This window comes from Polyodon spathula, chromosome 5 (assembly GCF_017654505.1).
Source record: "Polyodon spathula isolate WHYD16114869_AA chromosome 5, ASM1765450v1, whole genome shotgun sequence".
Taxonomy (NCBI): domain Eukaryota; kingdom Metazoa; phylum Chordata; class Actinopteri; order Acipenseriformes; family Polyodontidae; genus Polyodon; species Polyodon spathula.
Genome location: NC_054538.1, coordinates 1487605 through 1513926, shown reverse-complemented (window position 1 = coordinate 1513926; position 26322 = coordinate 1487605). Strand labels below are relative to the sequence as shown.

The following is a 26322-nucleotide window of genomic DNA, read 5'->3' as shown; positions in this document are numbered from 1 at the left end:
ACATTAACATTCACAATGGGAAAGACAAAGAAATATTAGTAATAGTGAAAGCTGGCATACAAATATATATAGAACTACAAGCACAGGGATGCACCTGTGCATACAAATATATATAGAACTACAACCATATGGAGGCACTTGTGCATACAAATATATATAGAATTACAAGCATAGGGAGGCACCTGTGCATACAAATATATATAGAATTACAAGCATAGGGAGGCACTTGTGCATACAAATATATATAGAATTACAAGCATAGGGAGGCACCTGTGCATACAAATATATATATATATATAGAATTACAAGCATAGGGAGGCACCTGTGCATACAAATATATGTATAGAATTACAAGCATAGGGAGGCACTTGTGCATACAAATATATATAGAACTACAAGCATAGGGAGGCACTTGTGCATACAAATATATATAGAACTACAAGCATAGGGAGGCACTTGTGCATACAAATATATATAGAACTACAAGCATAGGGAGGCACCTGTGCATACAAATATATATATAGAATTACAAGCATAGGGAGGCACTTGTGCATACAAATATATATAGAACTACAAGCATAGGGAGGCACCTGTGCATACAAATATATATAGAATTAGAAGCGTAGGGAGGCACCTGTGCATACAAATATATATATATATATATATATATATATATATATATATATATATATATATATGCATATGCATATATATATATATAGAATTACAAGCATAGGGAGGCACCTGTGCATACAAATATATATAGAATTACAAGCATAGGGAGGCACCTGTGCATACAAATATATATATATATATATATATATATATATATATATATATATATATATATATATATATATATATATATATATATATAGAGAGAGAGAGAGAGAGAGAGAGAGAGAGAGCATAGGGAGGCACCTGTGCATACAAGTATATATATAGAACTACAAGCATAGGGAGGCACCTCTGCATACAAATATATATAGAATTACAAGCATAGGGAGGCACCTGTGCATACAAATATATATATAGAATTACAAGCATAGGGAGGCACTTGTGCATACAAATATATATAGAACTACAAGCATAGGGAGGCACCTGTGCATACAAATATATATAGAATTACAAGCATAGGGAGGCACCTGTGCATACAAATATATATAGAACTACAAGCATAGGGAGGCACCTGTGCATACAAATATATATAGAATTACAAGCATAGGGAGGCACCTGTGCATACAAATATATATAGAACTACAAGCATAGGGAGGCACCTGTGCATACAAATATATATAGAACTACAAGCATAGGGAGGCACCTGTGCATACAAATATATATAGAATTACAAGCATAGGGAGGCACTTGTGCATACAAATATATAAAGAATTACAAGCATAGGGAGGCATCTCTGTATACTAATATATATAGAACTAAAAGCATAGAGAGGCATCTGTGCATCTTTGTTCGTGTCAAACGTACATTTTTTCACAGGCTTGTGTTACCGTGCTGTATGATGCACTGCCGTTACAGATTCTGTCCCGTGCTAGTGATATTACAAGAGGTTAAAAGCTCTATAACCACAACTGCAGACAAGCCTAGCTCTTGTACAGTATTGCTATAAAACCTCTATCACTGTATATTTTTTATTAATAGAGTAAGCAGTATTTCATTGAATGTCTGTTTACTTCAGATTTTATATCTGATAATTTCACACAGTTGAAATGCAAGTGGTTTCAATTAGACAGGTGATGACAATCTGAGGATTTTAATGTAAGGCACTGCATCAGAAGTCTCTTTTTTTGGTACCCTAGTAATTAGTAGATCATCCTTGTAATCAACATGTGATACTAGATATTTTTAAATACCATCAGTAAAACATTTAGAAAAAACTTAACAATGAATTTCGATCCATTCCGTTGCTTAATTATTTCGAGAGGTATCTGATCATTTGATTTACCTTTAAATAAAGTAAATATAATAATACATGCCTTGTAAAATTGCATAAGAACATAAGAAAATGTACAATTGAGAGGAGGCCATTTAGAGGTCTATGCTTGTCGGGTTTCAGGCTGATTGATCTCAAAACATTTTCAAGTTGTGTCTTTAAGTATCACAGTAATTTAGCATCAATAACATGACTAGGTAATTCCTTCCACACCCTCACCACTCTCTGTGTGAAGAAGTGTCTCCAACCTTCTCTTCTCAGTCTTAAAATTGAAGTGTCTCCTGCCCTCGCGCCTGAGTCTTAAAATGGTTTAGCTTGTTCGTACCTGTCTTTGTTAACCACTTTTCCAGTCCACCAGTTCAAAATGGTGATAAGCTCTGACTCAGGCTTTCCATCACTTTTAATTCTTCTAGATCTGAGTGCTGCCTTTGATACTATAGCTTATTCCATCCTACTGAATCATCTTGAAAGCACAGTAGGAGTGTCTGGCCTTGTCCTATCCTGTTTCAAATCTTATCTTTCTGATAGGTTTCAGTTAGTCTCTATTGGGGAGGTAAAATCTGCATTATCGGAAGTTATCTGTGGTGTTCCACGGGGCTTCATTCTAGGTCTGTTGCTGTTTTCAGTATATATGCTACCGTTAGGTGACATTATCCACAGACACGGAGTGACCTTCCATTGCTATGCTGATGACACCCAGCTATATTTGTCCCCAAAGCCAGGTATTTCTTCTGCCTGGGTGTTATTAACTACTTGTCTAATGGCACTTGTCTGCCCTAACAGGTTGTTACCAGTGGCTGTATATTCTGCTACCCTTTGAGTTCCCCAAGCCACCATGACTTTATCATTTTAGTCTCTTATATCTCCTAAGAGCCTCTCTATTTGAACTCTTTCCATCTGTCCATTATTGGGTTTGCATGGCTTTTCCATGAGAAGTATGTCAAACTTCCTGCACATTTAGTTGACCGTTGTTTGTTCACAAAGAGTGTGTAATAAGGCTTCTGTTTTCACTATGGAATGGTCACTATTAACATGGCAGTTCGACTGCCCTATAAATACCATTCAGAGTCTCTCTTCTACTCTTGCTGTTTATGGACACTGGGTTTACAACTACAAGCAATGTGCTTTCCAGCTGGTATTTACGAGCTAAACACTTCCACGGTTATTTCTTTACTGGTCACTGCACAATTAATGAGCAAATAATGATCACTGGTAATGTCACGAAACAAACTGTATATGCTTTACATTACCGTGTTTATAATAAGCAATACAAAACACAATGGGAAAAGTTATTTTAAACATCTTTATTTCTTTAGTACAGGATAGTAAATCAAAATAGCTTAAAAGTACAAATAAAAGACAGGTGCTGCAAAGCCATAGCCTTAGGTTGATATTTTAGCAAATTGACTGATTCTATTGTAAATGAATGCAATTGAAATACATATTGACTCTACACTTGCAAGCAGCACCAAACGTCGCAGCTAACCGATTGCGTATTATTAATATATGTTTGTTTTCATTAGTTCAGAGGACTACGTTCTTGGAACAGATCTTACAAAAGACCCAAGTTCATTCAGTCTACAGCCTTTTTAAGTGCTCCTGCTCTGTAAAAAGGCTGCATTGTATGCAGAACTTCAAAGAGACTTTGAGATTATCACAGTTTTCAATGACTCTTTTTATTCTTCTCGTCATTGCCTGAAATCTGTTAGGAGTTTTAACAGACAATGGATGAGACTTTTTGCACTGACAAGAACTATGCAATAAATCTGCAGTTTAACAGCGTTGTGTGCTCAAATAAGACCTGGCCATTGCTCTAGGTTTGAGTTTGCTGTTGAGAATGATCCTCTTATAACATTATAGTCTTATCATATTCATAGTCATACCACATTGTTGTAAACAATCCCTATTAGACTAGGTAGCAATCATTATCAAAAGCTGAACTCATTTTTAATGACGAAACTGTGTAAATGGAGTAGACTGGCAAAGCAATACCTCTTGAATAAGCGTATTCCATTAATTAAGCAAGAGGTCTATTTTAATGATCTCAACAGTGGCTGGTCTAAATACCACCACTCTTCAACTCTATGTGAATCTGACTGTGCCTTTCCCATGTGGGCATTTATTCACCTGCTATTACCATATACAATATACAATAATGAAATGTAATTCCAGGGACATAGTATTAAGACATAGTTTAGACACTGCAGTAGGCTGTGATGATACTGCTCTTAACATTTCTCTTTCTAACCTGATTTCCTCTCTTGTGTGTTTTACTTGTTTACTTAAAACACCTTTAGCGTGTTCTTGGTAGTACAGGTTTACTGGCCGTGCGTAATTGTACAGAGCTGTAATATGCAAATATCAATATCTAAACAATAAAAGACAGCCTGTCTGACTTGTGCCCTGTAGAAAGTTCAATAATCTGCTGGGGGGACTTTGTGTTTTCCACAGCACAGAACCCTTGTACCAGCCTTGCTACTGTGTAACATTCATACCCAGGAAACTGGCATTTAGGCCGAGGCGTGTCTGGAGTTTCAAAGCTGCAAACAAGCTTCTTTGAAACTTTTCTTATTTGCTATCTATTAATAGTGAAAGTGCTTGCATTTTGCTCTCTTCCACACTCACACATTTCCAAATGCTCATTTCAAAATGAATGGCTGCTTTGTGTTTGACACAGGGTCAAGAAAATAGCCCCACTTGAGAAAAAAATAAATGTGTTTTGTTTTGGCAGCTAAAGACTTGAACACTTTTAATTAGTGTACTCTGTCCCTTGGTTTGGCCCCTGAATGCTGTTGCATGAAAGAAGTGGCTCTGCCTGCTTTTTCAGCACTGCATGTGAATAGCTGAGAATAGGGGCAGGAGACGCTGGGCTTGAAATGTACGCTCCCCAGGAAGCAGCAATGGAAGCAAACAGAGGAGGTCATTTAACCAGGCATAGCTGGTGTTGTTTGTGGTTACCCCTGACAGCCGTGCTGACTCCGAAGCACCTGTGTTTGCTCACTAGCTTTCCTCAATCTGCTAGAAAAGGGCCCGAGCATGTCACATGGCAGCCAGATAGCCCAGGCACCATGGGAATACAAAAGACAGGGCTTTTAGCACAGTTAATCATTAATGCAGCCTTTCTTTGTCCCATTCAGGAGTGCTGACAAGCGCTTTGATATTTCATATTTGCCATCAGGTTGGACGCAGTCCTAACCAGGTACTAATGAACACAGTGACTCAAAAGCCGTTCTGTTTCTCCTCTCGGTTGTACATTCATCACCGGGGAGGCACCTGCTTGTACCTGTTGGGAATTAAAGAAGCATTTCATTAAAGGCAATGATATTCAATACCAGTACAGCTCCTTAAGTAGATGTCAATTTGTCTTCAGTCTTGTGCTGCGTTAATAATAACTAATAGAAAGGCTGCATGAACAGCAGTTGATCTGTATAGAGATTCCGTCTGTATGAGGACACCCATTTCACATTTCTGTACAGCAAAAGAAATGTCCACCTTGGTGAAGATCAATGGCCTGATTCACAAAGCATTTTCCACTGTGCGAAGATCAAAATTATTATTTTTCGAGATGTCTCTTTATAAGGATAGTTTGCACCATTTATTTGTAAAATGAACAACAAACTGCTAAAGTTACAAACCTGCAAGAAACAATGAAGGTATCTGTAGCTGATTAACATGAACACATTGCTTTCCTTTTAGAAAACAAAACTGTGATTACATAGGTGTAACCTTTTACAAAGGGACAGAAAATCACATCCAGAAACATGTATAGTAAAAACACCACTGAGGAGACATAGCATTGATACCAAATGGCTATCAAGTCCTACTCTTATTTAATATGTGGATTTATAATATAATAGTAGGTTCCAAGAATTATCAAAGTGTAAATGTTTCTGATCCCAGACTGAATATATGATGTTGTCTTTTAGAGTGATGATGAGTGATTATTGCAGTCTTACTAGGATACTTGTAAATGAGGCCTAATTAATTAATTACAATCTCATTGGTGACAGGGTCAATAAAAAGTGGAAAACAAAATCGCAATTATTGTAAAATAGTAATAAATTGTAATATATCGATCCATGTGAACCTTGCAGCTCAGAACAGTCTGAGAGTTCAGTCTTGTGTACGATTAATAATTGCAATAGAACAATGTGCTATCTACAAAAGAGACCAAGTTGTCAAAAGTAAGTTCCATTTTGTTGAATTCTGAGTTACAATTGGTACTGCTTAACAAGTTGCGTGCCCATAAGTAATTGTTTCATTTTCAAAAAGTTCTATATGAGGAGATTGAATATAATACATTAATCAGAGACCACATAGTACAAGGGATATTGAACTGTAACTCAACGGTTTAAACACATCAGTTTGGATTCATGAGCAGGACTGCAGTAACCTGACACTGCTGCTTTGTCTCTCTGCTCATACTGTATATAGTTTAACCCTTTCCTTTACCTATGTCGGTTTGCCAAGCAGCAGATAGAAACTTCACGATTGAAATGATGAGTTGACGATCAAAAGGCCATTTGTTCTGTAAGAAAAAAATTATGTGTTTAATTTTAAATACATTTTAAAATGTATTCTGATCTGGAAAAATCTATATTGATGAAATCCAATCTGTTTATGATTTGGGTAATGTCAATTGCATTATGATATATTTTTGATGCAATAAGTTATTTTGCAACAAAAAAAATGTCTGCCTGTGTATGCACATTTTGTTCTGTTATTGTGTGTCCACAGTCTCTCCTCTCTCGGGATACTCACTGTAAATGATTGAACGACACTCCCACTACAGACCTCACATGCTCTAAGCAGTGTTTGTTCAACAAAGTTTTGTTGTATTTGAACCTAATGCTCTAAATTCCAGAATCCCTCTCTTGATTTACCTTGGGTTCAGTGAGAGCCAGCTTTCTTTTCTAAGAGCATCCAGAGGTGCCACTACACTCAGTAAGAATGTGGCGAATGCACTCCTCTCTTTGTGAGACAGATGTGCCCGATAGCAAAGACTCTTACCAGAAGAATGTTAATGTGTCCCCTTTGACGGCAGCAATAGGCTTGAGAAAAACAAAGCCACATACTTAACACTGTTTAGCGTATGTTTCACTGACGGACCGTGTATGGACTATTTTTGAGGATACTTAAGATTTTTAACAATACAAGACAGCAACTTAAATAGACTAGATTTACACCCTGGTCGTAAGTAGTTTTTTGTTGTAGCTGTTGCTAGTTTTAAGTTACTGATTGCGTCTTTCTTTATTTGAGCAGAATAGAAGATTGAAGGCATTAGTGAAAAGGTTTTATTAAATGTATTATCTGTTTTACCTTTAAGGGTAGTATGGGTGATGGGGACAGGAAATTGCATCCAAAAACTGAACTCATTTTTATTTGAAAGCATTTTGTTCAGCATTGAAATTGGGAATGGTTTCATGGAACTGTACTTCATTTGTAGACCAAACAAGAAAGAATTTTCACACACATAGAACTCACTGTTATTTACAAATGAAACAGTTGTCAGTAAAGGGGGTTTTAAGGGGCATCCAACGTTACCTTTATGAGTATGATCTTGATAAAGTCTGTGTGATAACTTCACTTGAACCCTTGCTTCCTTCACAGTAGCTATTTACAGCTGGTGTACACTGTGTCTCTTGTCATTTTATTATTGATTTGATTTATCTACATGCCCATCACCTGTGTTAGTCGTTCTCATGTACCAAGCAAGCAATATAAGCCTTCAATATCTGTCTACATTGATGACATATTTATTAGCATGTAAAGCTACCTCTAGATTGTATGTGCTGCTTTTGTGAAGCTTGTTTGGCTGTTTCTCTTTTTTATGACATGTGTGTAAAAGGAAAACTCTTGTGGCATGAAATGCACTCACCCTCTTATTGCCAACATGCCAAGCAGTGATCAAGGCCAGGTGTGAAACCACTAAGTGGCATCTTTAAAATGGAATTGGGCTGAAATGCATTGCTTTATTCCATATATTCAAATAAATGGTTCAATTTCACTGTGTGATTGCACAGCTACAAAGTATCAAGTGTAACTATTGAACCACAGCCTATCCAAGTCTAAACAGCACAAAACATGCATTATATATTAATCTGCAATACAAGCTTTGGAATCCGGAAATATCTGGGCATCATGCTTCAATTAATAACATGACGAAAGTCAGAAAAATACTAGAAGAGGATGGTATCTAAACAATTGGTGAACAAAATGATAAATAAATGAATGAATAAATAAACAAATAAATAAATAAACAACATTGCTGGAATATACAGTCGCAAAGCTACCATTTCCACTGGGCTTGGAATAAATACATTTGACAAATTGATTTCTCTTGCCTTTCCATATCCTTGCCACTTTAAACACTTCAACGATATAAACATGGATAAAAACCACCTTTTAAATTGCAGAAAGGCTCATAAATGCTAGTTTCATAAGAGGTAACAGAACCAAAGTGAAGCCTCTCATAAACGCATTGCTGCCGTGAGTTATCCTGTCGGCAGGAGGGAAAGAAAAAGGGCTGCTGGCTAGGAGGTTCAAACAAAGGGTTCTGTTTGATAGAAGCAGGTAAAAGATGGATGGCTTGTTAAACATTGCCAGCATACTTGTCCAGTGCCATTGGGCGGTCACAGCTAATAGCAACAAGGACCTTGTGCTCTAGATCCACTCGCTAATATTAGCCCATTGCATTCTTTTCTTATCTCTGTTAAAATATGCTCGCTTTCAGTCTTGCCTTCTATGCAAAACATTCGGAACTGTTTTCCTGTATTGCGTTTTACCAGACAACAAGCCCCACCAAGTTTCGACTGAGCCAGGTGCATGTATACTGCTGCTCTTCAGTCTTTCATGTCTGCTCTGTTGTTGTATGCTATTGTGCTATTAGGCAGTATTCTGCTCGACAGGGAACCCCTTTTTAAAAGAAAATAAAGGATTTCTGCATTATTATCAACATGACACAACTGGTCTCTGTTCACCTGCCTTTTGGGAACCTACAGTAGATTATTTTTCTTTAATAACTTTCACAGTACTATTGTACTCATAACCTGTTGTCAGGTTGAATTTTCTCATGTTTTGATCCTTTACAAATGTTTTTTCATTGTATTACTGATTACAGATGTAAGCAGTAATAATATTTTATTATTATTATTATTATTATTATTATTATTATTATTATTATTATTATTATTATTAATATACAGTTATTGTTTGTTTTGTTATTTGGTACTTTTTAAAAACTGATGATTAATTGAAATTTAAAAATGTTAACAAATGCTAAAATCATATTATAATTTAGCAAAGTAATGGTAAAAGCCTAGGCATCTTACCCAGAATCTTGCATGTGTATGTATTCTGTTCCTTTAGGATCTTAAAATAGACAAATACTCCAGTAGCTCGCATGTTGTATAGCATTAATGAGTGTTGCTATTTGCGTTATGATGCACTATGGCAGAAGAATTTCATTACACGTCCCTCATCTTGCTTGTCTCTGTCTTTTTTTTCATTTGTACGTTTTTGTTAATCTGATATGTTTCATCTCCTGTTTATTTAAAGTACAGTTCATGATCAGGTGTTGTTCATGATCAGGTTTTGCTCATGATCTGGATTTTTTCATGATCTGGTTTTGTTCATGATCTGGTTTTGCTCATGATCAGGTTTTGTTCATGATCTGGTTTTGCTCATGATCTGGTTTAGTTCATGATCTGGTTTTGCTCATGATCAGGTTTTGCTCATGATCAGGTTTTGCTCATGATCAGGTTTTGCTCATGATCTGATTTTGTTCATGATCTGGTTTTGCTCATGATCTGATTTTGTTCATGATCAGGTTTTGCTCATGATCAGGTTTTGCTCATGATCTGATTTTGTTCATGATCAGGTTTTGCTCATGATCTGGTTTTGCTCATTTGAAACACAAATTACAGATTTAATACAAAGGTTGATAATATGGAATACAAATGTAACCATAAGAAATGAATTAGGCCCATGTATGGGCATGTAAAAAAAGTAACTGCAAAAGTAGCTGAAGCCGGGCCCATTCTACATTGCTGATTACATTTTAATGATGGCACTGCTATCCATATAGTGACTTTAAAAAAATACCAATTAACAAAACAAACAACAACTGCAATGAAGACAACTAATGCTTCTGGGAATGGTGTGCAATGCTAGCATTAACACATGTAGCACCCTATTTAGCAAAGTTCACAAATCCCTAATGCAATCTCAAAACACTTAGTTAGGGCACCAGAATAAGGCACACGTGTGGGCATACAGACTTTGCCCACATATGTGATTTAGCAACCGTGTTTTAGTGACCACTCGGCAAGTCAGCGTTATCTCTGGACATGGGCTGAACTTACTGGGAGTGTCCTCATTTACATACTAGTGTATGTATTCTGCAAACCATCAACAGCGTTCGCATTTGCGTTTCAGTTGATATGTGAAAAAAAGGTCTAAACTGTTAGCATGTTACATGGTCGACCATAAATACTGGTGAAACTACCAGGGAAGCAGGCAAAGAAAAGAGAAATAAATAACCATGCTATTAAGCCTGATATCTGTTATTAGCTGTTGTCTTTGCTACTTCTAACTTTTTTGTTTTTACTGTAATGTATTATGCATTGTTTATTACTGTATCTTGTAAAGCGTTTGGTGATGGTGGTCCACTTTGAAAGGTGCTATATAAAATAAAGATTGATTGATTGATTGATTGATCATAATAATAATCATTATTTCTAAGTGGCCAGACAAAGAAAGGAGGAGGAGAAGTCCACAGATATTTAAAAGTCATCGGTCTTTTTTGTCTGACACACAATGTCTGCAGCAATTTTGCCTCAACAGACAAACAATCACTGACATCTGCCAACTGCTTCAGGCTGACCTGGAAGGAGACATGCGGATAGAACACAGGCCCCTAGTCATCAAAGCGTCAGATCCAAAAATCATTCTTATGAACAGATTTAGAACGGTTTAAGAGCTGTTTTAGATTCATCAAAGACATGTTTCGTGTTTCAGACAACTGTGTGACGTCATTTCATAATAAAAAGCGACTGTTTTCCCAAATATGAAAGTTTGGCAATACTACTTGTTTTTTTAATTTGCATATCATTGACTATAAAAGACAACAATCGGGCTCAACAAAGCAGCAAGACTGAGGTAAATCAGATTTTCTTTCTTAAATATGCCAGATGAAGAGTTAAAAAGAAGATTCAGATTTGATACAGCTGCAATTATTAAACTGTGCAAGGAATTAAGGGAGGGTTTAAAGCCAGACTGCTATAAATCACGTTTTACCAAAATTCAAATTAAGATCCAACTGATGCTGGGTTTCCATGTGTACAGATTGATCCGTCGGGCAACCTGTCCCTCTGGCTACCGGAATGTCAGGAGCCACTGCAGGGTGGTGTAGTCTGTCCGGATGGTGAAGGGGAACCAGGAACATAAGAACATAAGAAAGTTTACAAACGACAGGAGGCCATTCAGCCCATCTTGCTCGTTTGGTTGTTAGCAGCTTATAGATCCCAAAATCTCATCAAGCAGCTTCTTGAAGGATCCCAGGGTGTCAGCTTCAACAACATTACTGCGGAGTTGATTCCAGACCCTCACAATTCTCTGTGTAAAAAAGTGCCTACTATTTTCTGTTCTGAATGCCCCTTTTTCTAAACTCCATTTGTGACCCCTGGTCCTTGTTTCTTTTTTCAGGCTGAAAAAGTCCCTTGGGTCAACACTGTCAATACCTTTTAGAATTTTGAATGCTTGAATTAGGTCACCACGTAGTCTTCTTTGTTCAAGACTGAACAGATTCAATTCTTTTAGCCTGTCTGCATATGACATGCCTTTTAAGTCTGGAATAATTCTGGTCGCTCTTCTTTGCACTCTTTCTACAGCAGCAATATCTTTTTTATAGCGAGGTGACCAGAACTGCACACAATATTCAAGATGAGGTCTTACTAGTGCATTGCACAGTTTTAACATTACTTCCCTTGATTTAAATTCAACACTTTTCACAATGTATCCAAGCATCTTGTTGGCCTTTTTTATAGCTTCCCCACATTGTCTAGATGAAGACATTTCTGAGTCAACAAAAACTCCTAGGTCTTTTTCATAGATTCCTTCTCCAATTTCAGTATCTCCCATATGATATTTATAATGTACATTTTTATTTCCTGTGTGCAGTACCTTACAATTTTCTCTATTAAATGTCATTTGCCATGTGTCTGTCCAGTTCTGAATCTTGTCTAGATCATTTTGAATGACTTTTGCTGCTGCAACAGTGTTTGCCACTCCTCCTACTTTTGTGTCGTCTGCAAATTTAACAAGTTTGCTTACTATACCAGAATCTAAATCATTAATGTAGATTAGGAATAGCAGAGGACCTAATACTGATCCCTGTGGTACACCGCTGGTTACCACACTCCATTCTGAGGTTTTTCCTCTAATCAGTACTTTCTGTTTTCTACATGTTAACCACTCCCTAATCCATGTACATGTGTTTCCTTGAATCCCAACTGCGTTCAGTTTGAGAATTAATCTTTTGTGCGGGACTTTGTCAGAAGCTTTCTGGAAATCTAAATAAACCATGTCATATGCTTTGCAATTATCCATTATCGATGTTGCATCCTCAAAAAAATCAAGCAAGTTAGTTAGACACGATCTCCCTTTCCTAAAACCATGTTGACTGTCTCCCAGGACCCTGTTACCATATAGGTAATTTTCCATTTTGGATTTTATTATAGTTTACATAAGTTTGCATATAATAGAAGTCAGGCTTACTGGTCTGTAGTTACCTGGTTCAGTTTTGTTTCCCTTTTTGTGGATCGGTATTACGTTTGTAATTTTCCAGTCTGTCGGTACCACCCCTGTGTCAAGAGACTGCTGCATGATCTTGGTTAGCGGTTTGTAAATTACTTCTTTCATTACTTTGAGTACTACTGGGAGGATCTCATCTGGCCCAGGGGATTTGTTTATTTTAAGAGCTCCTAGTCCCTTTAACACTTCTGCCTCAGTTATGCTAAAGTTATTTAAAACTGGATAGGAACTGGATGACATGTTGGGCATGTTGTCAGTATCTTCCTTTGTAAAAACTTGTGAAAAGTAATCATTTAATATATTTGCTATTTTTTTTTCTTCATCCACGATTTTGCCATTTGTATCTCTTAAACATTTAATCTCCTCTTTGAATGTTCTCTTGCTGTTGTACTATTGGAAAAACATTTTGGAATTGGTTTTAGCTCCCTTAGCAATGTTCATTTCTATTTCTCTCTTGGCCTTTCTAACTTCCTTTTTGACTTGCGTTTGCAGTTCTGTGTACTCTTTCTGCGTACTTTCTTTTTGGTCCTTTTTTAATGCTCTGTAAAGTGCCTTTTTTTGCTGATAATTTTTTTTAATTGATCTATTAAACCATTTTGGCAATTTAGTTTTACACTTAGATTTGTCTACTTTAGGGATGTAATTGTTTTGCGCCTCTACTACTACATTTTTGAAGGTGTTTTCTCTATTTTACTCCAATCTACTTCTGTTAGTCTCTGTTTCATACCTTCATAGTTTGCTTTTCTAAAATTGTAAACCTTAGCTTTAGTCATTACTTTTGGGGTTTTAAAAAACACTTCAAATGAGACCATGTTGTGGTCTGAGTTTGCCAGTGGTTCTCTGACCTCTGTTTTAGTTATTCTATCTTCGTTATTTGAAAAGACTAAATCAAGGCATGCCTCCCCTCTAGTCTGTGCCTTGACATTGTGTTAGTAAGCAGTCATTTGTCATTTCCACCATTTCTATTTCATCCTTCGTGTTACCCACCGGGGTTTTCCCATTTTATTTGGGGGAAGTTGAAATCCCCCATTAGTATGGCTTCTCCTTTGCTACATGCATTTCTAATGTCATTGTATAATAGATTATTGTGCTCACCGTCTGAATCTGGCGGTCTATAGCATGCTCCTATTATTATGCCCTTTGAATTTTTGTCCGTTATTCTGACCCATATTGATTCTGTTTTATTTTCTTTGTCCAGGTTTAACACCTGGGCTTCAAGACTGTTTCTTATGTATAGCGCTACCCCTCCTCCTCTTCTGTCCTGCCTGTCTTGTATACCCACAAATATTATATTCGTCCCCATCACTCTCAGACAACCATGTTTCTGTAACACCTATCACATCATAGTTACCTTTTAGTGCAGTAGCTTCAAGTTCTTGAATTTTGTTTCTGATACTTCTAGCATTTAGATAAATACATTTAATGGTTGTCTTACCTGAGTTGTTGTTCTTGTTTTGATGCAGTCTCCCTTCTGTTTTTTTGTTGATTTCTCCCCCCTTCCTTTCTAGTTTAAATGCTTCTGAACCTGCTCAAGGATATTTTCTCCAGGTTCAGAAGCATTTAAAGAGGTAAGTAGAAGTAGTGGCGGAAGGGGCGGACCCCCTCCACCACCGCAAGCAGCTCCCATCGAGTGATGCAATAGTGGCGCTCCGCCTTGCTGAGCGACCGGATAAAATACGCCACCACATGCTCACCTTCAGGACCCGGCTGGGATAAGACACCCCCAATTCCCTCATTGCTCATGTTCTTGTCCAGCAGGGAGAACGGACATCCAGGGGGAACAGTACACCACCCGATCCCCTCATTGCTGGTGTCCGTGTCCAGCAGGAAGGGAGAATGGACATCCAGGGGGAACAGCACACCACCCAATCCCCTCATTGCTCGTGTCTGTGTCCAGCAGGATGGGAGAACTGCCGTGCTGGGGCTGCAGGAGGGCTGTAGGCCATGGAGGCATTGATGGCGTCGGGCAGTCGTGTTCCCAAGGCGGTTGGCAGCGCTGGGCACAGTGCACTAGTGCCAGCTGGTAAGTGTTGCAGCCTGGGGATGTCTGAGTTACCCTGGCTCAGGGGAGGGTGTAATCGGATTGACTGTGGGGCAATGACCTCAGTTACCCAAGCAGGCTTTTCACAGGCCTGAGCTTGGTGGGCATCCGGCCACCGGTAGGTAGGCTTCGATTTCCCTTCTTGAGCCTCTCCAGGGGTCCAACTACCCTCACCTTCCCTGAGCACTACCTCCACCCATTGAGCTTGTGACAGGGTGAGCTTCAGGGAGGTTGGAGCAGCGAGTCAGACCTGTTGGCGCAGCGCAGCAGGAGTCAGGCCTCGGATGAAGGCCTCCATAACCAGATCCTGTTGGGCCGCTGGCAGGAATTCAGGGTACCCCCTCCAGGCCAGGTACCTCAATGCCTAGTTTCTGCCCTGGCTTGTGGTAATGGGGGGCCAAGCTATGGTGCAACCCAACAGCAGGCTCCACTCTCCCGAACCGGCATTCCAGCACAGCAGTTAAATCATCATAACTGGCCATCTCTTCGGCATTCAGGTCCAGTAGGACCTATAGCTTTTTCTATGGGTCCCCATTCATTAGCGAGTGCTGCCATCTTAAACTTCATTTGGTAGGCTTCCCATGGGGACTGCCATCATAGCGGCCTGCTTTGACAGTGCCCCGGCCCGGACATCCTCCCTGTCAACATCCTTCACCCCTCTGTCCGCGATCGGTAGAGTGCCCATCTTAAGGCTTATCTACACACCTTCCCCTTAAGTATGCATACGCTTCCATTAACATTGTCCCGTAATCAGTGACTTGTAATACAGTGGTTTGTAATTTTACACAGAGCATCTTCCTGCTGGCAGGCTACAAGATGAATTGTTTTCTCTTTATCTGTCCAGCCCTCTATGCTTGCTGTTGGAGTGACGTCGCTTCCTCTTGTTTGCATGCTGGTGCACTCACTGGCGTGGTGCCTGAAGACGTCACCTCCTTCTTCACCGTGATGTTTCTCCACCCCTTTGTGTTCCCATTTTGCTGTCACGACCCTCTTTTAGCTCATGCTTCACCTTGCCGCCTGTGAACTCCCTGCAGCTCCTCCTGGTCTGTTCGCTCTCTCCACTTCACCTTCCATGGCATGGATTCCATGATCCCACTTCTGAAACACCAATGTAATGACCTGTGTCCTTGGTGATGAAGCAAACTGGACAATGTACAAGTCCAGTAGACACACAGCGGTTCCCAGATCTCTACAATATATATTCCACTCGATTCATTGTTGATTCCTTGATACGTTGCATTTATTTTTTACCATTGTTGGATTTCATCAACAATTCGTGATCGACTTGGCTCCTTTTTCAATTTGATTAGGCCGTCTTGTAGGCGGTCCACGGGGCGCCTCTAGTTTAATTTATACTGGAAACTCCCCATTTAAGAAAACACGTAAACACGAAATTCTCGGTAAACATTTCTAAAACAATTCTAAACATGACACTTTGAGCAATAAAGCAGTGTTTGGTTGTAGCACTAAAATACATGCATCTACACAGAACAGGTATTTCTACATAAAGCGTAAGGGGACCTATACTGTCAACGTGCAAGTAGTGTGTGATCTGTGATGCCAGCAACTACATCACAAATGTGTACAGGTATGCAAACTATCGTTGCTCTGCTCATGTTTTGTTTATCCTCGTCAATTCGCAGGCACTGGCAGCTGCATTTCACATATTTACTACAAGTTTTCATTTGACTTTAGTACGTGTTGTAATTCTACGCAATTCATGGTGATATAGGGACTTGGCATTGGGTAAAGTCTAGTCAAAGATGGATAGGACTGTGTTTTTTAAAAAGTAGGCTTCCATTTAGATGTACTGTAGTTGGTTTTGTTGGTACAGTACTATATTTTCAACAGAAGTACTATTTTAATTCAGAACGGTACGATTGTGAAAATATTACTTGCCAAAAGAGTCGACACGTGTTCTGCACACAGTGCATACTTTTAAATGCGGTACGTTGTAGCAGTATGTAGAATTCCCCATCAACGACCCAACAGCAAAATGAAATCTAAATGTTACCCATAACTGCTTAAAACGTAAAATTCAATTTAGCAGAAGATTTAAAAAAAGAAAAAACACACACACACACACCAGTTTCCAGAATTAAAACAGTACCCAAAGTTAGTATTCAAAATTGCAGAATACAGAGCTCACGGTTCACTTGCAAGTGAAGATGCACAAAGGCAGCTAAAGATCACAGTATCGCACAAATGTTTATAATGAAATTGTGTATTATGTTTTCCCTTCATTGTAAATAAAAAAAGTGTTTTGGTATAATTTAATTAAAACCCTATATATATATATATATATATATATATATATATATATATATATATATATATATATATATATATATATATATATATATAGCAAGTCACAGTGCAGTTACCCCTGAATTAAAGCGATTCTGAAACCGCCAGTTGATGTTCCTCTCGGAGGGTCTATCCATCTTTCACTAGACTTTACCCAATGGCAAGTTCCTATACCGCCATGAATTGGAGGGGAATGGCAGATGTAAAAGGACTTTTAATTGGATAATTTATTACACATACTATTTTCTTTAAGTTCATTGGTTTTTTCAGCGATCTGATTGGCCACATTAGTACGCATAGTTATTAGAATTGTAACACATACTAGTCAAATGAAAACGTGTACTATATATTTGAAGCGCCTACTTAATAACGTGTTTATTGACCAGGATGACCTTCCATAAGTTGATAGACGACAACGGGTATCCACTGAAGCGGACTGTAGTGACAGCGCCGCTCTACCCCAGGACCCCTGTCCAACAGAGGTAGTCAGCACTCGGGTATCAGGTACCCAGATACACCTCAGTCGCGTTTTACCGTCTTTGTATTAACAATAAAATCAGTCCCATTATATATATATATATATATAATATATATATATATATAATATATATATATATATATATTCATCTTCATGCACTTACCTGTCACGCGATTTCCTGCTCTGATACAAAGCCCATCTCTTCAATGACTTGTTTAACCGTCACAGCCCGAGGTTTTTTTTTTTTTTTTTTTTTATTGTGCACTGCAGTTACACAGCGCTTCCTCCAAAAACGAAGCAAATGAGACAAGGCACTGTAATGTGTAAGTTAATCATTAAACAGTTTTAGATACTGTGATGCATCTAAAATAAAAACCTGTGATCTTAGTTGCCTTTGTGCATGTTCACTTGCAAGTGAACTGTGAGCTCTGTGTTCTGCAATTTTCAATATTGATGTGGATACTGTTTGGATTCTGGAAATTAGTGAAGGGTGTGTGTGTGTGTGTGTCAGTGTGTTGTGTGTGTGTGTGTGTGTGTGCGTGTGTGTGTCAGTGTGTTGTGTGTGTGTGTGTGTGTGTGTGTGTGTGTGTGTGTGTGTGTGTGTCAGTGTGTTGTGTGTGTAGTGTGTGTGTGTGTGTGTGTGTCAGTGTGTTGTATGTGTGCATGTGTGTCTGTGTTGCGTATGTGTGTGTGTGTGTTGTGTTTGTGTATGTGTGTGTGTGTGCGCGCGTGTGTGTCATTCTGTTGTGTGTGTGGGGGGGGGGTTGTTTGGGTGGTAGGGTGCAGGTTAGAATGTGCTCACCTACATACACATCAAATCAGATGAAATAATCAGATATGCGTCACACTCATTTAACCATTACTGAAATCAACATTTTATAGGGTCGGAAATGTGAGTGCTGACTGTATAACCAAGCCTTTAAATGTGCTCGTACTGTAATTGCGCAAACATTTGGAATCCTCAGAATGTGATTTCGATGTCTGGCTGTCTCTGGGGAAACACTACAGTACACTCCTCAGAGGAGTAGTAATATCATCGTGGCTTCTTGTGTTTTACACAACATAGCTCTCCATAATGGATGTTGAACTTACAGAGGAAAGATTACAAGGTTTGAGGGAAGCAAATGCTGAACCTGAAGCCCCAGTTTTGGAGGCTGCAGTCAGATGCTGCAACTGCCAGGCAGATTCGACAAAGCCTTACAGACTGGTGCACATAACTGGTACGCACAGGTGCTCTTTAATGGAATGTTCAATCCTTAATGGTTGTAACCTTACTCCCCCACTGTGCTTTGATTGGTTAGGCGCATGATTTGCTATTTGATGTGCTCATGCATGAGACCTGACTTCCGAATCACGTTCGTGCACTATCTCAGCGGTATCCCTAGCGATAGCGGCTGATTTGCTAAATAGGACCCTTAAAATGTAATCCTAGGGAACAGCAACTGTGATGCAGATAATGAATGCTTCGGGGAATGATGGTGAATGTCAGCAGATAGCAGATAACTGGTATCTTACACTGAAAAAAAACAAAACAAAAAAACCTGTAAATTTAACAGTTAAATACTGGCAGCAGAGTTACGAGTCAAATACCTTCAAACTGGTGTGACCATATAAACTGATACAGCAACTGACTTAAATGCAATATATGGTCACATATACAGTGCCTATAGATAATCTACACCCCCTTTCAAAATGTTCACCTTTTGTTGCCTTATATATCTGTAATTAAAATGCATTATTTTATTTTTTTTTCCACATTTATCTACACAACCTACCCCATAAAGTCCAAGTGAAAATAATATTCTAGAAATTTGTAGAAAATTAATTAAAAATAAAAACTGAAATAGCTTGGTTGGATAAGTGTCCAAGACAAAGTGTGCATGTGACAACAATATCCCAAGTTCTCCACAAATCTGGCCTGTATGGTAATGTGGCATGAAGGAAGCCAGTACTCAAGAAAGCCCACCTTGAATCCTGTTTGATGTATGCAAAAAAACACTAAGGAGATTCTGTAGCCATGTGGCAAAAAAAGTTTTGTGGTCTGATGAAACTATAATGGAACTTTTTGGCCTAAATGTAAAGCGTTTTGTTTGGCGCAAAGCCAACACAGCGCATCACTCAAAGAACACCATCCCTACTGTGAAGCATGGTGGTGGCAGCATTATGTTATGGGGATGTTTCTCACCGTCAGGGACTGGGTAACTTGTCAGGATAGAAAGGAAAATGAATGGAACAAAGTACAGAGAAGTCCTTGAGGAAAACCTGCTGCCCTCTGCAAGAAAGCTGAAACTGTGTGAGCTCCCTGTGTGAGCTCCCTGTGTGAGCTCCGTGTGTGAGATACCCTGTGTGAGCTCCTTGTGTGAGATATCCTGTGTGAGCTCCCTGTGTGAGATACCCTGTGTGAGCTCCCTGTGTGAGATACCCTGTGTGAGCTCCCTGTGTGAGCTCCCTGTGTGAGATACCCTGTGTGAGATACCCTGTGTGAGCTCCCTGTGTGAGATACCCTGTGTGAGCTACACTGTGTGAGCTCCACTGTGTGAGCTCCACTGTGTGAGCTCCCTTTGTGAGATACCCTGTGTGAGCTACACTGTGTGAGCTCCCTGTGTGAGATACCCTGTGTGAGCTCCCTGTGTGAGATACCCTGTGTGAGCTCCCTGTGTGAGATACCCTGTGTGAGCTACACTGTGTGAGCTCCCTGTGTGAGATACCCTGTGTGAGATACCCTGTGTGAGCTCCCTGTGTGAGATACCCTGTGTGAGATACCCTGTGTGAGCTCCCTGTGTGAGATACCCTGTGTGAGCTACACTGTGTGAGCTCCACTGTGTGAGATACCCTGTGTGAGCTCCCTGTGTGAGCTCCCTGTGTGAGATACCCTGTGTGAGCTACACTGTGTGAGCTCCCTGTGTGAGATACCCTGTGTGAGCTCCCTGTGTGAGATACCCTGTGTGAGATACCCTGTGTGAGCTCCCTGTGTGAGATACCCTGTGTGAGCTACACTGTGTGAGCTCCACTGTGTGAGCTCCCTGTGTGAGATACCCTGTGTGAGCTACACTGTGTGAGCTCCCTGTGTGAGATACCCTGTGTGAGCTCCCTGTGTGAGATACCCTGTGTGAGCTACACTGTGTGAGCTCCCTGTGTGAGATACCCTGTGTGAGCTCCCTGTGTGAGCTACCCTGTGTGAGCTCCCTGTGTGAGATACCCTGTGTGAGCTACCCTGTGTGAGATACCCTGTGTGAGCTACCCTGTGTGAGCTCCCTGTGTGAGCTACCCTGTGTGAGCTCCACTGTGTGAGCTCCCTGTGTGAGATACCCTGTGTGAGCTACCCTGTGTGAGCTCCCTGTGTGAGATACCCTGTGTGAGCTTCCCTGTGTGAGATACCCTGTGTGAGCTACCCTGTGTGAGATCCCTGTGTGAGATACCCTGTGTGAGATACCCTGTGTGAGCTCCCTGTGTGAGCTACCCTGTGTGAGCTACCCTGTGTGAGCTCCACTGTGTGAGCTCCCTGTGTGAGATACCCTGTGTGAGCTACCCTGTGTGAGCTCCCTGTGTGAGATACCCTGTGTGAGATACCCTGTGTGAGCTCCCTGTGTGAGATACCCTGTGTGAGATACCCTGTGTGAGCTCCCTGTGTGAGCTACCCTGTGTGAGCTACCCTGTGTGAGCTCCACTGTGTGAGCTCCCTGTCTAAGCCTTTGTTATGTAGCAATATACTTTTGTCAGTGATACTACCACTGGACTTGGCAGAGGAGGGAGACAAAAACAGAAGGGCAAGGGGGTAGCCCACTCTGGGCCCTGACTCCCTAGATACGGGTAACCACACACAACATGAGGAAAAAGCACAAAGGGTAAGGGACACAAAGGACATGCACATTTACAAATAACCGTGCAACCGCACAGCACACATAATAACACAAATAACAATGTGGAAGTACAACTATTTACAATCCGTACGTGATGGATTCTGGGATTCCAGATAATGTCATGTCTACGTTATTTAAACATAAACTCTGATAATGTATTTTACACTCTTTTTTAAATGGAAAAACATGTTTTTAAAGTAAATTGGTTCAGATGAAACAACTGTAAAGAAGTGTCTTTAGGGTTAATGGAATTGAACTGCCATAATTACGCTAAGTAGCTGTAGTTTAAAAAAAAGCTTATTTTTAACTTCGGTATTTATTGTGGCTACTTTTACTGTACTGTATTTTTTTTCTTTAGACATTATAATTCAAATATTTCCAATTATATATATATATATATATTACCTAAAGCTTTTTTTGGTCATGTACCCTTCTTTACTGAGAATTTGTAAAGTGTTATTTTAAGGACATTTATAGTGGTTTAACAGTAAAGTTATATTTTATCTTAATTTTCATAGTTATTTAACCTTCACATTTACGACATTTTCTACAGTGTACAAAATAGGCATGTTGATTATAAATCAATACTCGATCATGGAAACTACAGAAAGATAGTAGGAGTAGAACATGGCCGACAGGAGCTTGAAAAGATGAGATCTACTTCTTCTGTTTTTATGTATTTCATTTTGTTATAATTATTATGTATATAGTATATTAGTATGAAAACTAGAGCCCTGCTGAAAGTGACAAATCTCATCCACCACATGTCAAGATCTGTCAATACAACACACGGCTTCTAACCCAACTCCTCTTTTATAATAATAATAGTATTATTATTATTATTATTATTATTATTATTATTATTATTATTATTATTATTATTATTATTATTATTTTAAACCTGTAAATTTGTAATCAGCTTTGCTGATATCTGAATTTAAGATAATTATCCATGTTTCAATTGGGTTAATGACCTGCCACTTAGCTTCTTAATTGTTATATCTTATTTAATAAATGCATACTCCTTTAGGACATCCTACTACTACTACTATACTATATATAATAATAATAATAATAATAATAATAATAATAATAATAATAAATACATAACAACAAACTAGTAGTCTTGACGTTATAAACCATGAAACACAAATTAAAATAAGCAACCACAAAGAAGAAGAAGAAGAAGAAGAAGAAGAAGAAGAAGAGAAGAAGAAGAAGAAGAAGAAGAAGAATTCCTGAATTAATGTAATGGTGTTTGTATTCAAATTCACCTATGAGACTTTTGAAATTCGTTCTTGAATTTGTGCTTTTAAATAAATCTAATTAAAATACTGTATAATATATATATTTTTATAGGTATGATAAGTTATCACTTTGATATGAAAATGTTTTTAAGAATCAAAGAGAACTCATAAATGACAGTACAACATTTCCACCTGGTATCAGGATTGGGTTCATGCTTGTGCACTTCTGCAAACATTGACAAAGATTAAATGAAGAAGTGTTTTGCCAATGCAAAGTGGGTTGTTTTATTTAAAATAAATACAAAGAAACCACGCTGACATTTGAATCTAGGTTTAAATACAAAAGTGACTGATACCATTGAAGGGGAAAGTGCAGTACCACACAACCAAACTGTTTGGTGACGTTATCGTCATCTGATTGAGGATGTATCATTATACCTGTGCCAAAAAAAATATATTGTTCACCCTAATTAAAAATAACTGCAGTTAATAAAGGGCTAGTATTTTTATAGTACCTATAGAAGCAGTACACAATTAACATTTCACTGAAGATAATTCATTAATATCAGTCTTTCACTGATCCCAAGTCAATTGTTAGTCTTTAAAATACCTAGAGTTTTAAATGTGATATTTAAAAGATGGGACGACAGATTAGAAATAATGAAGTCAATTACAATTCATTGTGAGTGTCTTACAGTTACATGGACCAATGTTAACATAAAACTAAAGCATTCATTGTTACATAAGTTGTATGAAAATGAAAAGCAGGTTTAATGTGTGGTGAAACATATGAATAGTGCTTTATTGCAATCTTTTTGAAGCGTGACTGAGAAAGTTGCCAGTCTCTTCAACACTCCCTTGCAATATAACACGTTGAAGTCTGTCAAGATTTGAAAAGAGGAGCCTGCTTATTTCTGCATACCTGAGCTCAGCCTCAAACTGGTTAAGCAATTCAAACACCCACACTGTGGGTTTGTCTCATTATGATAAACGCTCTCTCCAGCCGTGTGCTCTTGTATCAAAAGTGATTTATAATACAGGAATTTATTGAAAGTACAACTATTGCCAAAAGCTTTCTATCACCTAGAATTTTAGGACTGAGACATAAACAAAAACTATATGAATATCATTTAGCTCTTTTATTTAACACCATGTAATCAAATAAACTACAAAATGATATTGCAAAGGTCTGCAGGAGTTAAGTATGGAAAACAGTAATCTTAAAATAATGTTGGAACATGTTTTGTTGTGATATATGTGTGTGTGTGTGTGTGTGTGTGTGTGTGTGTGTTTATTTTGGGGGGGGGGGGGGGGGGGGGGGGGGGGTTACTTCACAGTCATGCACCAGAACCATTTTGGTTTATTAATTTGAGTAAAACAGCAAGCACTTCAACAACTCAATATTGTACTTTTATTGAAGACTGCTTAGTATTAAATCAGGGGACAGGTTCAAAATATAGGCCTACTATAAAATGCTAGAAGACCTAGCAAAAAATTGAAGCATAGACACACAAACAGAATGGAATGTATAAGAAATTTGTTTTCGATTCTTCCACTGTGTCTCTTGGTCTGTTGAGCACAGGGATAGGTGTTTAGGTCTCTGCTAAGTGCAGAGAGACTGTGGATAACCGCAGATAAACAGGTGCTTGTCTTCTCTGTGAACAAGTGATGGCAGCTTTCTGAATGGCACTTAAAGGGAATCCTGCCTTTCAGAGTCCACTTCTGACCACCCAGCAGGAGGGTAATACTCGGGGGGGCAGACATTGCGCATGTTTGTGGTTTTGATTTTATTTGATCACAATGCTAATTTATTACTATTATTTTGATTGTATTTGTTTGATTGCTTCAGATGTTGTTTTAATGTGAAGGAGAAAGCGCTGGTAAATTACTGGAGATTTCAGTGTAGGGTTCCCTGTTCTTTCTGAAAACAGTGACATTGTTCAAGGACAAATACGATCAGAAATGGAGGAGTGCTGCTGTTTGTTTTGTTTATTTACCTTTTACTCCAGACTTTGCAAAGGCTTTCATTTTTCTTCCTGTATGCACTGTAGTTGAAATTAGGGCTGATCATTTGCTGCTTACAGCACATCAGTGAGGAATATTTCTTTCTTTTACCATTTCTGATTTTAGGCCAACACAGAAATTATTTTTGTTAGATCAAGATAAAAGATACATTCATTTATTGATTTGTTTTTTAAAATGAAATGACATTAAGATTTAAAAATATGTTATCATAGTCAGAGCACCCATTCTTCACCCAATACATTAAACTGTACACTTGAATGTCAGTGAATCCAGCCATGAATCATACATGTTTACATTAAACATTGCTGCATCCGCTTCACTGAGATTTTAACTCTTGATGTCTCCATTTTGCAATGCCCCTTGTGTTTCAAAACCTCACATTCTAGGTGAGCTTAGAAGATACAGGAAGATAACAGATTAAAAATAGCAGGTCTATACTGATTGAATAATACAAAGCTGGATAAATGACCATACAGTAAGTGTACAAAGGGCATTAAAAGCATGAGGCAGCTGTGCTCTTATCTGGCCAGAGGAAGAAGCCTAACAACAAAAGGGTCTAAGAAGCCCCAGTTGATGCATGGGAAAGCCATTGGCCCGCCATTGTGGCTGCCCTTCTGCTGAGCAAATAGTTCAAACTGTTCATTCCCATCTCCTATTCTCTCGCTGGTACACTGTTTGTGTCCTTGCATTTCATTCTGTGAGGAAGATTGCTCTCTGGGCCTGTGAGCAAACAGTCCAAAAAAGAGCCAACTATCTTCTGCCGTTCCCAGGAGAACTGGCATTTTTATTTCAGCTCCAAGCTGTCAAAGGATTGGAGAGTTTATGTCAGTATCCTGAATTAATTGCTTTAAGCTGGGGGCCGCCCGCGTTTATCACCAAATGTTCAGTAAAATATTTTCAAGCGATTAACTCTGGCTCCAAGGCCCAGAGCCACCAAAACATTAGATATTTAACATGGGCATATGAATTTCCAAACATATACTATGCATATTGTCACACTGTGTCCCATCATGAATAATGATGGGTATCTGTGAGTATCATTTTTTTAATGAACAAATAAATGTTTAAAATGTTATTTATTACCTTCTGCTCACGACGTTGGCTGCAGAGTAACATTCCTTGCACATGCACAATAAAACATGTATCTGTTTAAACAGCTGGTATGTGGAAATGTGTGGAAATTGTTTTTGCATAATTATTTAACCCCCCCCCCCCCCTTCCCTGCCTCCCAAATGTTAGCCAAATAAGAAATCATTAACATGAAAATAAAGCTTTACCTTGAGTATGTTTGTGTAAAAAATATTGTATAGAATTATATTATTTATCATTTAAGTAATGAAACTATACTATATAATATGTGGGCTTCTGGCATATATAATCTAAACGTAATTATGTATTATACAAAAAACATTATGTTCAGTTTACTATTTTAATACAACGAGTTTCTTCATTGTTGATGTTTTTTAACTATTTTAATTTAAGAGGTCATTTTATCCCCAGGCTTATTTATGTAACAAAATACAGAACGATTTTGCATTAAAACAAATGGAGCTGTTACAAATTATAAATGCAAACGTCATTTTGAAAAAAAAAAAAAAAGCTTT

General features: G+C 38.5%; 1 long non-coding RNA gene across 1 annotated transcript in view; it reads right to left on the bottom strand.

Annotated features, from left to right (window-relative positions):
* Window positions 1-3237: 3237 nt before the first annotated feature.
* LOC121315395 overlaps window positions 3238-26322 on the bottom strand; it is a 37413-nt gene continuing 14328 nt past the window's right edge. The window contains exons 2-3 of the long non-coding RNA XR_005950258.1: window positions 6401-6476; window positions 3238-5231 (exon numbers count right to left, since the gene is read on the bottom strand). This is a non-coding gene — a long non-coding RNA (uncharacterized LOC121315395). The remainder of the gene's footprint in view (window positions 5232-6400; window positions 6477-26322) is intronic.